This window comes from Zingiber officinale, chromosome 11A (genome assembly GCF_018446385.1).
Source record: "Zingiber officinale cultivar Zhangliang chromosome 11A, Zo_v1.1, whole genome shotgun sequence".
In the NCBI taxonomy this organism is placed as follows: Eukaryota; Viridiplantae; Streptophyta; class Magnoliopsida; order Zingiberales; family Zingiberaceae; genus Zingiber; species Zingiber officinale.
The window spans coordinates 4,462,411-4,477,733 of NC_056006.1; positions in this window are offsets into that span (position 1 = coordinate 4,462,411).

Here is a 15,323-nt window from a genome sequence, read left to right on the forward strand (position 1 = left end):
TTTCTTCTCACACACCAAATCTCCAAGCAAATAAAAATTTTAAACACAAATTAAAACTTCCTTATTTGCTTCCTGAAATTTTATAAAAAATTTCTCCAATAATTTTATCCCTTCATGATTGGTTAAAAGGAAATTTTATAAATTAAATCTTTCTATAAACATGTGGATAATTTCCGGAAAGTTATCTCTAAAAATTAAAATCTCCTTTCAATCAACAAATAAGGAAATATATCAAATCTTTTCTTAATCTTTTGTAGAAACTAATAAAAGAGAATTATTAATTTTTTAAACTTTCTTTTAAATCATGAACATGGTTAAAAGGAAAGTTTTTACCAAAATTAAAATCAACCTTTTAATCTACAAATAAGGAAAGAGATTTAGCTCTTCTCTTAATCTTTTGTAGAATCTTATAAAAGGAAAGATTTAAATTTTTAAACTCTCTTTTAAATCATGTTATCCACATAAGAAAAATTTTAAAAAATAAAAATCCTTTTATTTTAATTTGGGCTGACCACACCAAGCTTGAACCCAAGCTAGGGTCGGCCACCTTGAAGCACCTATGAACCAAACTTTGGCCGGCCCTAGCTTGGTCTCCAAGCTAGCTTGGCCGGCCCCTATGGGATGGGTAAGAAGGTGAGTATAGTATTCTATAATTAAGAGGCTACGATAGGGACCGAGAGGAGGAATTGATTTTGGTCTCCCAATAAAATTAAGCATCCCGTGTTCGCCCCGAACACACAACTTAATTTTATCAATAATAATTCATTCCACTAGAGAACTATTATTGAACTACCGCACCAATCCCAAATTACATTTTGGGCTCTTTCTTATTATGAGTGTGTTAGTCTCCCTGTGTTTAAGATAACAAATGTCCACTAATTAAGTAAGTTACTGACAACTCACTTAATTAATATATAGCTCCAAGAGTAGTACCACTCAACTTCATCGTCATGTCGGACTAAGTCCACCTGTAGGGTTTAACATGACAATCCTTATGAGCTCCTCTTGGGGACATTCTCAACCTAGATTACTAGGACACAGTTTCCTTCTATAATCAACAACACACACTATAAGTGATATCATTTTCCAACTTATCGGGCTTATTAATTTATCGAACTAAATCTCACCCATTGATAAATTAAAGAAATAAATATCAAATATATGTGTTTGTTATTATATTAGGATTAAGAGCACACACTTCCATAATAACTGAGGTCTTTGTTCCTTTATAAAGTCAGTATAAAAGAAACGACCTCTAATGGTCCTACTCAATATACTCTAAGTGTACTAGTGTAATTATATAGTTAAGATAAACTACTACCTAATTACACTACGACCTTCCAATGGTTTGTTCCTTTCCATCTTGGTCGTGAGCTACTGTTTATAATTTATAAGGAACTGATAACATGATCTTCTGTGTGTGACACCACACACCATGTTATCTACAATATAAATTAATTGAACTACTACATTTATCATAAATATAGACATTTAACCAATGTGATTCTTATTTCTAGATAAATGTTTATACCAAAAGCTAGACTTTTAGTATACATCCTAACACATCTCACTATCGATTCAACCAATCGATTGATATAGGTAAGAACCTTCTACTCAAGGACGCTATTATACTTAGTTATTTGGCACCAATACAAGTAAGCATAATAACCATAAACAAATGTCTTTATATATATAAGAATATGATACAACGAGTTCATACAACAATCATCAAATGATTGGCTCTAAGGCTCTAACTAACAATCTCCCACTAGCACTAGTGTCAATCAGTATAGGCTCTAAGGCCCAATGACCTAGTGTGACCATCATGCTTTCTCTGTGCCAAAGCCTTGGTCAAGGGATCTGCGATGTTAGCCTCAGTGGGTACTCTGCAAATCTTCACATCTCCTCTATCGATGATCTCTCGAATGAGATGGAAGCGTCGTAGTATGTGTTTAGTCCGCTGGTGTGAGCGAGGTTCCTTAGCCTGTGCTATTGCTCCATTGTTGTCACAATAGAGTTGTATGGGATCAGCTATGCTAGGAACCACCCCAAGCTCAATAATGAACTTACGGATCCGAACTGCCTCCTTTGCTGCTTCTGATGCTCGGCCTCTGTTGTAGAATCATCAACTGTGTCCTGCTTCGAACTCTTCTAGCTCACAACACCACCATTTATGCAAAACACGAACCCCGACTATGATCAATAATCATCCTGATCAGTTTAGAAGCTAGCATCACTGTAACCCTTTACAGCTAGCTTGTCATTGCCTCCATATATCAAGAAATATTCTTTAGTCCTTCTCAAGTACTTAAGAATATTCTTGACTACTATCCAGTGACTTTCACCTGGATCTGACTGGTATCTGCTCGTCATGCTCAAAGCATACGAGACATCAGGACGAGTACATAGCATGGCGTACATGATAGATCCTATGGCTGAAACATAAGGGATCTGATTCATGCGGTCTCTCTCCTGGGACCTTGAGTCTTCGAAAGACTCACACCATGTGACATTGGCAGAAATCCCTTCTTGGAGTTCTGCATGACAAACCGAAGTAGTACCTTGTCAATGTATGTACTTTGACTTAGGCCAAGCAATCTCTTAGATCTATCTCTATAGATCTGTATGCATAGAATGCGAGATGCTTCACCTAAGTCCTTCATTGAGAAACAAGTCCCTAGCCAAGTCTTGACAGACTGCAGTAAAGGAATGTCTTTCCCAATGAGTAGTATGTCATCAACATACAATATAAGGAAGACAATTGTGTTCCCTACAACCTTCTTGTAGACACAAGGTTCATCTTCATTCTTGATGAAACCAAACTGTTTGATTGCATCATCGAATCGAAGATTCTAGCTCCGAGAAGCTTGCTTTAGTCCATAAATAGACCTATGCAGCTTGCATACTCTGCCAGTATGCTGTGGATCTACAAAACTCTCAGGTTATGTCATGTACACATCCTCGAGCAGGTTTCCATTCAGAAACGCGGTTTTGACATCCATCTGCCAGATCTCATAATCGTGGTACGCTGCAATAGCAAGCATGATCCGAATGGACTTAAACATCGCTACTGGAGAAAAAGTTTCATCACAGTCAATACCATGAATTTGCTTGAAACCTTTAGCTACCAAGCGACCCTTATAAATAAGTCCATCCATGTCAATCTTTCTCTTAAAGACCCACTTACACCCAATGGGTTTGACCCCTTCAGGTGGATCAACCGAAGTCCATACTTGGTTAGTGTACATGGATTCCATCTCGGATCTCATGGCCTCTAGCCATTTCTCGAAATCTGGTCTCATCACAGCTTCCTGATAGGAGGTAGACTCATCCTCAATGAGCACAACGTCATCATGGCCAAACAAGAGAAATGAGTATCTCTCAGGCTGACGACGTACCCTATCAGATCTGCGAAGAGGTAGGTCTACTTGAACTGGTTGTGGTTCCTCAACTCCTTGTGGAACAACATCATCCACAACACTTTGTGGTTCCAGTTCAACTTCCATCGAGGCTTCTGTGCTATGGTCCACATCTTGAACTTCTTCAAGATCGAACGTACTCCCACTAGTCTTTCTAGAAACAAAATCTCTTTCTAAAAATACTCCAGTCTTAGCCACAACTATCTTGTGTTGACTGGGAATGTAGAAGTAATATCCCTTCGTTTCCTTGGGATATCCAATAAAATAACACTTGTCGGATTTGGGTCCTAGTTTGTCCGAGACTTGACGTCTAACGTAAGCCTCACAACCCCAAATCCTCATAAAAGACACCTGGACATCTCTCCCAGTTCATATCCTATATGGTGTCTTTATTACAGCCTTAGATGGAACTCGGTTGAGAATGAAGGCTGCTGTGTCTAGAGCATAGCCCTAAAGATACATAAGAAGATCTGTGTGACTCATCATAGACCGTACCATATCTAATAAGGTACGATTACTCCTTTCGGATACACCATTCCACTGTGGTGTTTCAGGAGGAGTGAGTTGGGATAGGATCCCACACTTAACTAGATAGTCACGAAACTCATGGCTAAGGTATTCTCCACCTCGATCTGATCGAAGTATCTTAATACTCTTAACAAGCTGGTTTTGTACTTCATTCTTGAATTCTTTGAACTTTTCAAAGGATTCTGACTTATGTGTCATTAGGTGCACATAACCATATCTACTGAAGTCGTCAATAAATGTAATGAAGTACCTATAACCACCTCTAGCAGTGACATTGAAAGGACAACATACATCACTATGTATAAGACCTAACAAGTTAGTCGCTCTCTCACTGTGTCTACTAAAGGGAGTCTTGGTCATCTTGCCTAGAAGGCATGACTCGCATGTCTCATATGATTCAAAATCAAATGAGTCCAGCAAATCATCTTTATGGAGCTGGGATAAGCGTTTGTCATTTATATGACCTAAGCGACAGTGCCAGAGATAGGTTACGTTCATGTCATTTGACTTGAACCTCTAGGTACTTATGTTATAGATAGGGTTCTCAAGGTCTAGAATATAGAGTCCGTTCATCAGAGGTGCACTACAATAGAACATATCATTTAAATAAACTGAACAACATTTGTTCTTTATTATAAATGAGAAGTCTTTCTTGTCTAAACAAGAAACTGATATAATATTCTTAGTCAAAGCAGGCACATAACAACAATCATCCAATTCTAGTACAAGCCCAGAGGGCAGAGATAGAGAATAAGTTCCTACAGCAACAGCAGCAACCCGTGCTCCATTGCCTACTCGTAGGTCCACCTCGCCCTTCGTCAATGCCCTACTATTTCTCAGCGCCTGCATATTAGTATAAATGTGAGAAGCACATCCGATATCTAATACCCATGATGAAGAAATAGATAGATTGACTTCTATAATATATATACCTGAAGTGGAAGTCTCACTTCTCTTCTTCTTAAGATCTTCCAGGTACACTTTACAGTTCCTCTTCCAATGCCCAGTCTGACCACAGTGGAAGCAGGTAGCATCCTTAGCAACCCCTCCTTTGGGTTTCAGTGCCTTTCCTTTACCCTTGGCTTGGGACTTTCCCTTACCTTTGGGCTTGCCCTTGCCCTTATGTTTCTGAACCATCATAATAGAGTTGGGCTTAACCTTCTTAAGGTTGAGCTCAGCAGTTCTTAACATGCTAAGCAGCTCGGGCAGTGGCTTGTCAATTTCGTTCATATTATAATTTAGAACGAATTGACTATAGCTATCTGGCAAGGATTGCAAGACCAGGTCAATGGCCAGCTCTTAGCCAAGCGGGAATCCCAACCTCTGTAGGTTTTCTATATACCCAATCATTTTGAGTACATATGGGCCTACGGGAGTCCCATCTTGCATCTTGCACTGAAACAGTGCCTTAGAGATCTCGAATCTCTCATGCCTCGCTTGTCCTTGATATAGTTGACGAAGATGCTCAACCATATCATAAGCGCCCATCAACTCATGTTGCTTCTGAAGCTCAGAGTTTATAGTCGCGAGCATGAGACAGGACACATCTAATGCATCATCTTGATGCTTCTTGTAAGCATCACGATCAGCTCGCGTGGCAGTGGCAGGAGGTGCCTCGGGAATGGTCTACTCCAGGACGTACAATTTTCTTTCTTGAGTAAGAACTATTCTCAGATTTCTGTACCAGTCTAGGAAATTAGCTCCGTTGAGCTTGTCCTTCTCAAGGACAGAACGCAGGGAGAAAGAGTTAGTATTTGACGTCATGGTAGTCTACAACAGAAAAATGCAGGAAAATAAATATCATATTCCAATTAATCATCTAATTAGGCCTTTAATTAAATGATTCTTCCACTAAATTCTATAATTCATGTGGGACAAGATCCACATCATACTATGCCCTGAGTTAGCTTTGGCTAAAACGCCCAAGACTTAGTATGATCGGTAGGTAACTAATTACCAATTACATCTCTATGCAACTCTTGTTTATAGGATCAAGATTGGCATTTATATTAAAACTTGAGTTAGCTTTGGCTAATATGCCCAAGAGTTAATATAAACGTGATTTTGTCCTATCTACCAACAATTAAAAAATGCCTATAGTTTAACTCGATCCAATTGAGTTAACTAGTTACTCAATCTAATTGAGTTGTACTCACCCATGCGTTGATAGGCGGGACCAAGATTATCCCTCCGCATCCTACCAAGATAGTATGCGTTGCTCTGCTTTGGCAGATTTAACAACAACATGCGATCGAGGTAGTGATGGGTATCACGGCATGGTAGGCATTTCGTGTTGACGCGATTGAGATCTAATCTAATCGTCGATGTGTATCATCATATACTCGATTTAGATCTAATCTAATCATGGAGGTGCATCATGTGCGCGACTTAGATCTAATCTAATCGTTAAGGCACTAATTAATTATTAATCTAGCATGCATCACATATACACACACAAGCAATTAATTAAACTTTTTGTGATTACTCATGACCCTACTATGATCTTCTCAAGCCAATGAGAAGATCGGATGGTCAACCTAAGGTCAACAGCTTCTCAAGCTCCTTCCTTTGACCACCTCGTGTTGCTCGCACCCTCCTCGTAACTCCGTCTCGAGTGGATCTTCCACCGCCTCAATTTTGTACATTACAAAAGGTGAAACTCAAGTTACATTCAAGTCTAAAATATTTACAACAGGAATAAATAAATAGAAGGGCACGACGCGCAGGTCGCGAATCAAGTACAACACGCACATCACAGAAAATGGCACGCAGGCCATAATATGAATTACAACACAATTTCCAATCAAATTGGGGTCTTTGGGCCATGACCATCACAAAATGATACATAATTCTAAATTATGTAATTTCTATAAATTTCTATAAATTTTCCACAATTTTATGAGTAAAAATTTCTGGCGATCCCATTTAGCGATTTTCGGGCACAATCGCGGAACGAAACCCCTTGCGGGGTTAGGGGCAGCACCCCTACCCGCGATATAATCATCGTGAGTGTTCCTAAGCGATCCTACAGCGCCAGGCCCGCTGTCCCAAAATGATTTGGGGTGAAACCTTGCCGTTTCGGAAATATTTTCTCGGTAGTCGAAGTCTACAAGTGTCTAAACTCTTATGCTTCGCTTCTATGAGAAAAATACCCATAAAATCTATAAAAATAGTAAATTTACAAAATATTACAGAACTGATATTTTTCATAAAAATACAAACAAAAACTCGTACGCGCTTCGCACGTGGCTCTGATACCAATGTTGGGTTTTTCGGGCCGCAAAAACCACTTTTTGCGTTGCAGAAACCCTAAAACCCCGCCACCGGATCCGTGCGAAGAAATAAAAATTTTGTAAAACTTTGAGTACAAGTTTCTGACCTAGATCTAAACTAGATCTACAAAGGAGAAGAGCTTTACCCTTGATGCGATGCCCTTCACTTAATCCCGCTCGTCCAAGGTTCGCCGGATCTCGAGAGTATCAAAGTAGATACTCCTCTATGTGTATCCACACAAGCAAGAGATGGAGAAACCAAACAAAAGGTGTGCTAGCACCTTTGAAAGGTTCGGCCAAGGTGGAGGAGAGGGAGAGAAGAAAGAGCTTGAGGAAGAAGATGGAAGTTACTCAACAAAATGAAACTCTCACAATTACATTAAGTGGCCGGCCACTTCAAAAGAAGAGGTTATATACCTCCATGGGATATCAAGAGTCACAACTCTTGATCTCCCTCATGAGGTGGCACACACATGTGCTAACCTTGATGATGTAGAACATCATCATTGACCCACTTAATGTCAACTCACAAATGAGGTGGCAATGGTCAAGTCAAACTTGACCTTTCATCTTCCTCTCAAGTCAAGTCAAACTTGACCACTTCTCTCTCATGGTCGATCAAATCTAACCATTGGTTCAAGCCAATTTTAATTTAATGAATCTCTATTCATTGAATTAAATTAGCTCAATGAGTCTAAGTCCAAGTTAGACTCATTTAACACATGAACCAAATTGAGTCCAACTCAATTAGTTTACTTTGGATTACTTCTTAATCCAATTTGGTTCATCACATGAACCTAATCCTTTAGGTTCAGCAAATGAACATAATCTCCATCTAATTTCCCTTTGTGTGTGACCCTATAGGTTCTTATAACATTGGCAATACTCCTAAATCCATTTAGAAGCATAAGTAATGAGCGGTATCTAGGAACACATCATTACTACCCAAGTTATAAGAATGTTGAGATCCAACATCACCTTGTGACTACTAATTGTAACTCTTCACAATATATGACAAGTGTCCTTCTATCCTTGACATCTAGATTGATCAAATTGAGGCATAGACCATGTCATCCTCTAATCAATCTAAATCTTGAATCCCAAGTAGACTCACTCAATCAAATGAGCTCAACATCTCATATTGACTCATTTGGGCATGGTCATGCACTTAGTGGTCTCACTCTATCAAGAATATTGATGTCTCTCCCGTCATATAGGAGGGATAGATCTCATCTACATCACTCACATCCCTCCGCATAATTTGTTACATACCCAGTAATCACCTTTATAGTCCACCCAGTTACGGGTGACGTTTGACGAAGCCAAAGTATGTAACTCCTTATGTAGGGAACCATGGTGACTTCAAGTCTAAGAACTAATAGTCATACTAATAGCCACATGAGAAAGTATATGACACTCATATAACGATCCATGATACTTTCTCATGGCGGGTCATTCAGTATACATTCTCCAATGCATACCCATGTGTCAACTTGATATCTCCATATCCATGACTTGTGAGATCAAGTCATCGAGTTGACCTACATGCTAGTCTCGTTGCATTAACATTATCCCTGAATGTTAATACTTGATTAGGAATGATTAGGAGTAGTGTTTCCTATATCATCTCACTATCGATTCAACCAATCGATTGATATAGGTAAGAACCTTAACTCAAGGATGCTATTATACTTAGTATTTGACACCAATACAAGTAAGCATAATAACCATAAACAAATGTCTTTATATATATAAGAATATGATACAACGAGTCCATACAACAATCATCAAATTATTGGTTCTAGGGCTCTAACTAACAGGATGTAGGCCAAGGGCACCCTCCAAGGCTACTGGAGGAGCCCTGGGCGCAGGATGGAAGGTGCCCTAGACGCTGGATGGAAGCCGCACTAGACGCTGGATGGAAGTCGCCCTCCAAGGCTGCTGGAGGCGCCCTGGACGCTGGATGGAGGGCACCCTCCATGGAGCTTGGAGGCGCCCTCAGGTGGATAAGCAGTGAGCGAAGCTGAGCTTATCAACGTGGCTAACTCGGCAGGCTAGAGGCGCCCTCCATGAGGTTAGAGGGGCCCTCAATAGGCTATTTAAGCCTAGTTCAAGCAACAGCTTAATCAACACTTGAAATCACAATCCTTCTTCTGTGTGCTACTCAAAGAACAATCCGACAAAGCCGTAACTCGACTCTGACGACCAGAAGCTTTAAAATTCTCTATTCTTAGTAGTTGGTATATTTTACTACATTTAATTAACTATACATAAAGTTGTAATATTTCAAATTGATAGTGATTGCCCAAAGTAAACACTCAACGAGTGTGAGCCTTGGAGTAGGAATCTCCACAGGCTTTGAACCAAGTAAAAAATCTTGGTGTTTCTGTTTGACTTTTTCCACTGCGTGTTTTACTTTAAAACGAACAAATTAGCCACGAGCGCTATTCACCCCCCCCCTTCTAGCGATATTGATCCTACAGATAATATGTAAATAAATAACTTTGACAGCCTTCGGACTGTTCGGTTCTAACTTCAGATTTCCTCCGGAAACCCTAGGTTGAACCGACGCCTACTGTTCCCTCAACGGAGAATGTATCCTCACCTACTCCTCTCAGGAGAAGTTATCTGTTGTTAGATCGGTTCCCCCGACTGACAGGACTTTCCACCTAGGGTTACTACCCCTTAAATTTTTCCATAACCTAGGGTTACCATCCCGTAGGACCTAGGGTTACCTCCCCCTAGGATTTTCCATAACCTAGGGTTACCTCCCCCTAAGGTTTTCCATAACCTAGGGTTACCACCCCTAGGACCTAGGGTTATTTCTCCCTAGGGTTTTCACCTGCCTAACCACAGCCAGGACTTTCCTTCACCTAGGGTTACCGCCTCCTAAGACATGGGTTACCAACCCCTAGGGGTTTCCACCCGCCTAAAATCCACTAGGACTTTTGCCTAAGATCACTTAGGAATTTCCTGCAATCTCAATCAATCTGGTTAGACCACAAGTTGTTGGTACAGTGGGGCCGACAAGAGGGGGTGAATTGCTTGCAAATGAAAAGTACCCTCCTCGTTTCTTTCAACTCAAAACTAATAGCAATAAAATAAATTAAATAACAGAAAAGAAATAGAGACAGAAATTTAACTTGGTTACAACCCATGGGGTTGTTAATCGAAGGCAGTTGAACAACTCACTAGAAACGTCTCCTTCTCTGAAGGAGGAAAGCCTTTTACACAATTAGAAAGCACAGAAGTTGCTAGGAATTTGATACTGAGTTGATTGATTATTTCCTAACTCCAGGGGCCTTTATATAGCTTCTAGAAAATCTATCTCGAATGTTTAAGGCACCTCCAAAAGGGGTTCAAGGCGCCTCAAAAGGTTTGACCGGATAAAACTCTATCTGATTGCAAACGTTCATCTTGGCTAGATCTGAGGTGCCTCAAACAGCCTTGGAGGTACCTCGGACTGGGTCTGAGGCACCTCAAAGGCAATGGAGGTGCCTCAGACAGTGCAGGCAGCGGAGGCGCCTTCAGCACTTCGTTAAAGGGGCCTCCAACTAGCTTTCCAGCTCCTTTTTACTTCCTTTTGGCTTCCGATGCTCCGATAGCTTGGGTGATTGTGGCCAACCGGAATAGAGCTCACCTGAATCCAATTCTCGGTCTTTTCCTCGAGCAGGCTTTTGATCCATCTTCTCGTCCCTCGAACATCGTGCACATTCTTCTCGTCCACCGGTGTACTCTTCCGCAGCTCTCTCGTCCTTCGGACGCACCGAGCCCATCGGCTCCCTTCCCGTGCCATCCTTCTCGCTAGCTACGTCTTCCGCTCGACTTCCTGTGCTCCTAAGTTCCTGCACACTTAGACACATGGATCAAATAACAAAGCAGGACCTAACTAACTTGGTTGATCACATCAAAATATCCACGGGGTCCAACAATCTCCCCCTTTTTAATGTGCATCAACCCAAGTTCAAGTTAGGGCAAAATAGACAAGTAGTAATTTTTAAAAAATTACTAAACTAACATTTTTAAGCATAAATTTGTAACATAAAATTTAGCTTCTGATACCAATTTTTGAAATAAGAATATCTTGTTACAAAAATTCAAAACAGAATTTGAAAATATTTCTAACTCAATTTGAAAATATTTCTAATTCTCCCTTAACTTGTGTCTATTTCTCCCCCTTTGATCACAGTAAAAATGGGGTCTAAAACATGTTCAAATTTCTAAGTCTTTTGAAACAGTTTCTAAGATTTCTTTAAAAAAAATCTAACTTAGCCACTTTTTTTAAAAGTGTTAAAAAATTTCTAAGTAAAAATTTTAAAACATAACTCATTTTCATAACAATTTGTAAAAAAATATTTCTAAGTCAAAATAATCTTTAAGAATTTTCTAAGAAAAGAAAATTTTAAAACTCTTTAAGATTTATTTTTTTAGAAATTTTAAGCAAGAAAAATGTTCTAAGTAAAATTTTTCAAGTTTACAAACATAATTTTCTAAGTAAATAATTCATTTTTAAGAAATTTCTAAGTTAAGGGAAAAAAAATTAAGAATATTCTAAGTAAAAAAAAATTCTAATTTCAGAGGGAATCTTAACTTAGGCAAAAATATTATTTGAGAAATTTTCTAAAAAAGAAATTTTATCCAAAAACATTTTCTAAGTTTAAAAAATATTTTAGAAGAATTTCCAAAAAAAATGTTTTTTATGTAAAAAACTTTCTAAACCATTATTTAATTCTGATTCTAATGCTTTATCAGAAGTTAATTAAATATTTTTATTTCAATATTTTGGCTTCCAGGTCGTGGAGAGACATTAGGCCTTCTTGGTTATTGGAGCAACAACCACTTCTTTAGACAAAGCCTCATAAAGAAATCTTAATATCTAATTTTCTCGCTGAAAGCTTTAATTTTTTTTTAAAAAAAAAATAGTCTAGAAAAGATTTTGGAACCTAGTAAAGGTTCCTTTCTACTGGATTAACTAGAAACTTAGGAGGTACATAGTTTCTAGGAACTTTCCTAAGTTGTCCCTAATGTTTTCTAATATACCAATTTAATTTTTCATAAATCCTTAGTTTTGATTTTGGAAATTTATTTAAGCATGCATGATTATTTTTCAATTTCTCAATTTCAATTTTTAATTTTTTATTTTTTATTTTCTAATTTTAAATTATCATACATTTCTAGTGGGTATGCTTTTACAAAGTTCAATTTCAATTCAGCATTTTTTTTTCTAATTTTGCTAGATCTTTCGTAAGCACTTTGATAAATTGAAAGGACTGAGCGGGGGGTGAGATCACGTACCTTACTTGGTGATACTCCCCCTTCGTCGCAGCTTTCTCCTTCTTCTGAGGATCCTCCCCCTTCATCTATGCTCATCTCTGAGCTTGAGTCATCTTCAAAGAGATGGTTGACCATCAGTGCTACTCCTGAGAAGGCTTCGACTTCTGATTCAGAAGAAGAAGAATCATCCCAAGTGGCCTTCAGACTCTTGCGTTTAGTGGATGTCGGTCTCTGAGACTTGTCCTTTTTCTTTAATTTGTGGCAGTCATCCTTGATGTGCCCTTCCTCATTGCAGTTGTAGCATCGAACCGGCCTTTTATTGCATTGATGCTTTTTCGACTACGATCTAAATTTGTTAGTTTTAATAAATTTATTTAATTTTCTTACCAAAAGAGCCACTTCAGTTTCGTCGATCGACACTCCAGAATCGGGATCGTCCTTTTCAACTTGTAGGGCAACATTGAGGTTTGTCTTCTCCGTTTGTTTAGGCTCTACGATTCAAGACTCGTGAAGTTCAAATGTAGAGAATAGATTTTCTAAACTACTTACCTCAAGGTCCTTAGAGATGTAGTAAGCATCTACTAAGGATGCCCACTCTGGAGTTCTTGGGAAGCCGTTTAGCGCATACCGGATGGAATCTCGGTTCGTTACCGATTCGCCGAGATTTGTCAGTTGCGTTATCAGCTCCTTGATTCTCGCTTGGAGTTGCGCTACCTTCTCTCCGTTGTTCATCCGGAGATTCGTCAGCTGAGTCCGGAGGATGTCCCACTTTGCTAGCTTTGCTTCCGATGAGCCTTCGTGGAGCTCCAGGAATTTATCACAGAGGTCTTTGGCGGAGTCGTAGCTTCCGATCTGACTTACCTCCTGGGGTGGCAGGACGCTGAGCAGGTGGAATTCCGCGCCTTGGCCACGAAATCAGCTTGCTCCTTCTTCGTCTATTGGTACTCTTCTTTCTCTTTTGGGACTGAAAAACCATATTTCATCGTTAATAAAATGTCAAAATTCATTTTAAAAAATACCTCCATACGACGCTTCCACGTTGCGAAGTCTCCATTGAATTTTGGGGGATGAATGTTTGCTCTGGCCATCATCTTGATCTTTGTGCTTCAGTCGGCAGTTAGTCCTTATGAGGCTGTCGGGCTCTAATATCACTTGTTGGTACAGCGGAGCCGACAAGAGGGGGTGAATTGTCTGCAAATGAAAAGTACCCTCATCGTTTCTTTCAAATCAAAAATAATAGAAACAAAATAAATTAAATAACAGAAAATAAATAGAGATAAAAATTTAACTTGGTTACAACCAAGGGGGTTGTTAATCCAAGGCAGTCGAACAACGCACTAGAAACGTCTCATTCTCTGAAGGCGGAGAAGCCTTTTACACAATTAGAAAGTACAAAAGTTGCTAGGAATTTGATACTGAGTTGATTGATTATTTCCTAGCACCAGGGGCCTTTATATAGCTCCTGGAAAATCTATCTTGAGTGTTTAAGGCGCCTTTAAAAGGGGTTCAAGGCGCCTCAAAAGATTTAACCGGATAAAACTCTATCCGATTGCAAACGTTCATCTTGGATGGGTCTGAGGTGCCTCAAACAGCCTTGGAGGCACCTCAGACTAGGTCTGAGGCGCCTCAAAGGCAATGGAGGTGCCTCAGACAGTGCAGGCAGCGGAGGCACCTTCAACTTCAGCACTTCGTTGAAGGCGCCTCCAGCTAGCTTTCCAACTCCTTTTTACTTCCTTTTAGCTTCCGATGCGCCGATAGCTTGGGTGATTGCGACCAACCGGAATAGGGCTCACCCGAACCCAATTCCCGGCCTTTTCCTCGAGCAGGCTTCCGACCTGACTTCTCATCCCTTGAACGCCGTGCATGTTCTTCTCGTCCACCGGTGTACTCTTCCGCAGCTCTCTCGTCCTTCGGACGCACCAAGCCCGTCGGCTCCCTTCCCGTGTCGTCCTTCTCGCTAGTTGCGTCTTCCGCTTGACTTCCTGCGCTCCTAAGTTCATGCACACTTAGACACATGGATCAAATAACAAAACAGAACCTAACTAACTTGGTTGATCACATCAAAATACCCACGGGGTCCAACACAAGTAACCTTAACTTTAAACCCTTTGTCATTATCAAAATCCAGGTTCGATCGTCTGATGCTTCTTGCACCAATAATTTCCTTTGCAGTCAACAAGCTCTCACAGTTTATACATGCTCCTTCAGAGATGCATTTGGGGTGAAGCGCCTACTTCGATATCTCAATGGTACTAGGAATCTTGGCATTCGTCTTCTTATGAATACACCTCTTACTCTTCATGGTTTCTCTGATGTGGACTGGGCAAGAGATCTAGATGATCGGTATTCTACGGGTGCATTTATTATTTTTTGGGTGCTAATCCGGTTTCCTAGAAATCTACCAAACAACGCATGGTTGCACGATCTTTGACTGAGGCTGAATATTGTATCATTGCCTCTGCGACATCTGAGATCCAATGGATTAATTCACTTTTGACAGACCTCCTTCTTCCGGTTACCACGCCTGCTGTGCTCTTTAATGATGATTTGGGTGCCACTTATCTTTAAGTTAATCCTGTTTTTCACTCTCGGTTGAAGCATTTGACTATTGATTATCACTTTTTTCGTGATCTGGTGCAGGCTTCCAAACTACGAGTTACTCATATTCCTACTGAGGATCAGTTGGCTGATACACTTACCAAGTCACTTTCTCGACCTCAGCTATTTTCTATTTGTAGCAAGATTGGTGTCATTTCTGGGACACCATCTTGAGGGAGCGTATTAGGAAATACTTATTATTAGGAAATACTTATTTATTTTATAGTATTTT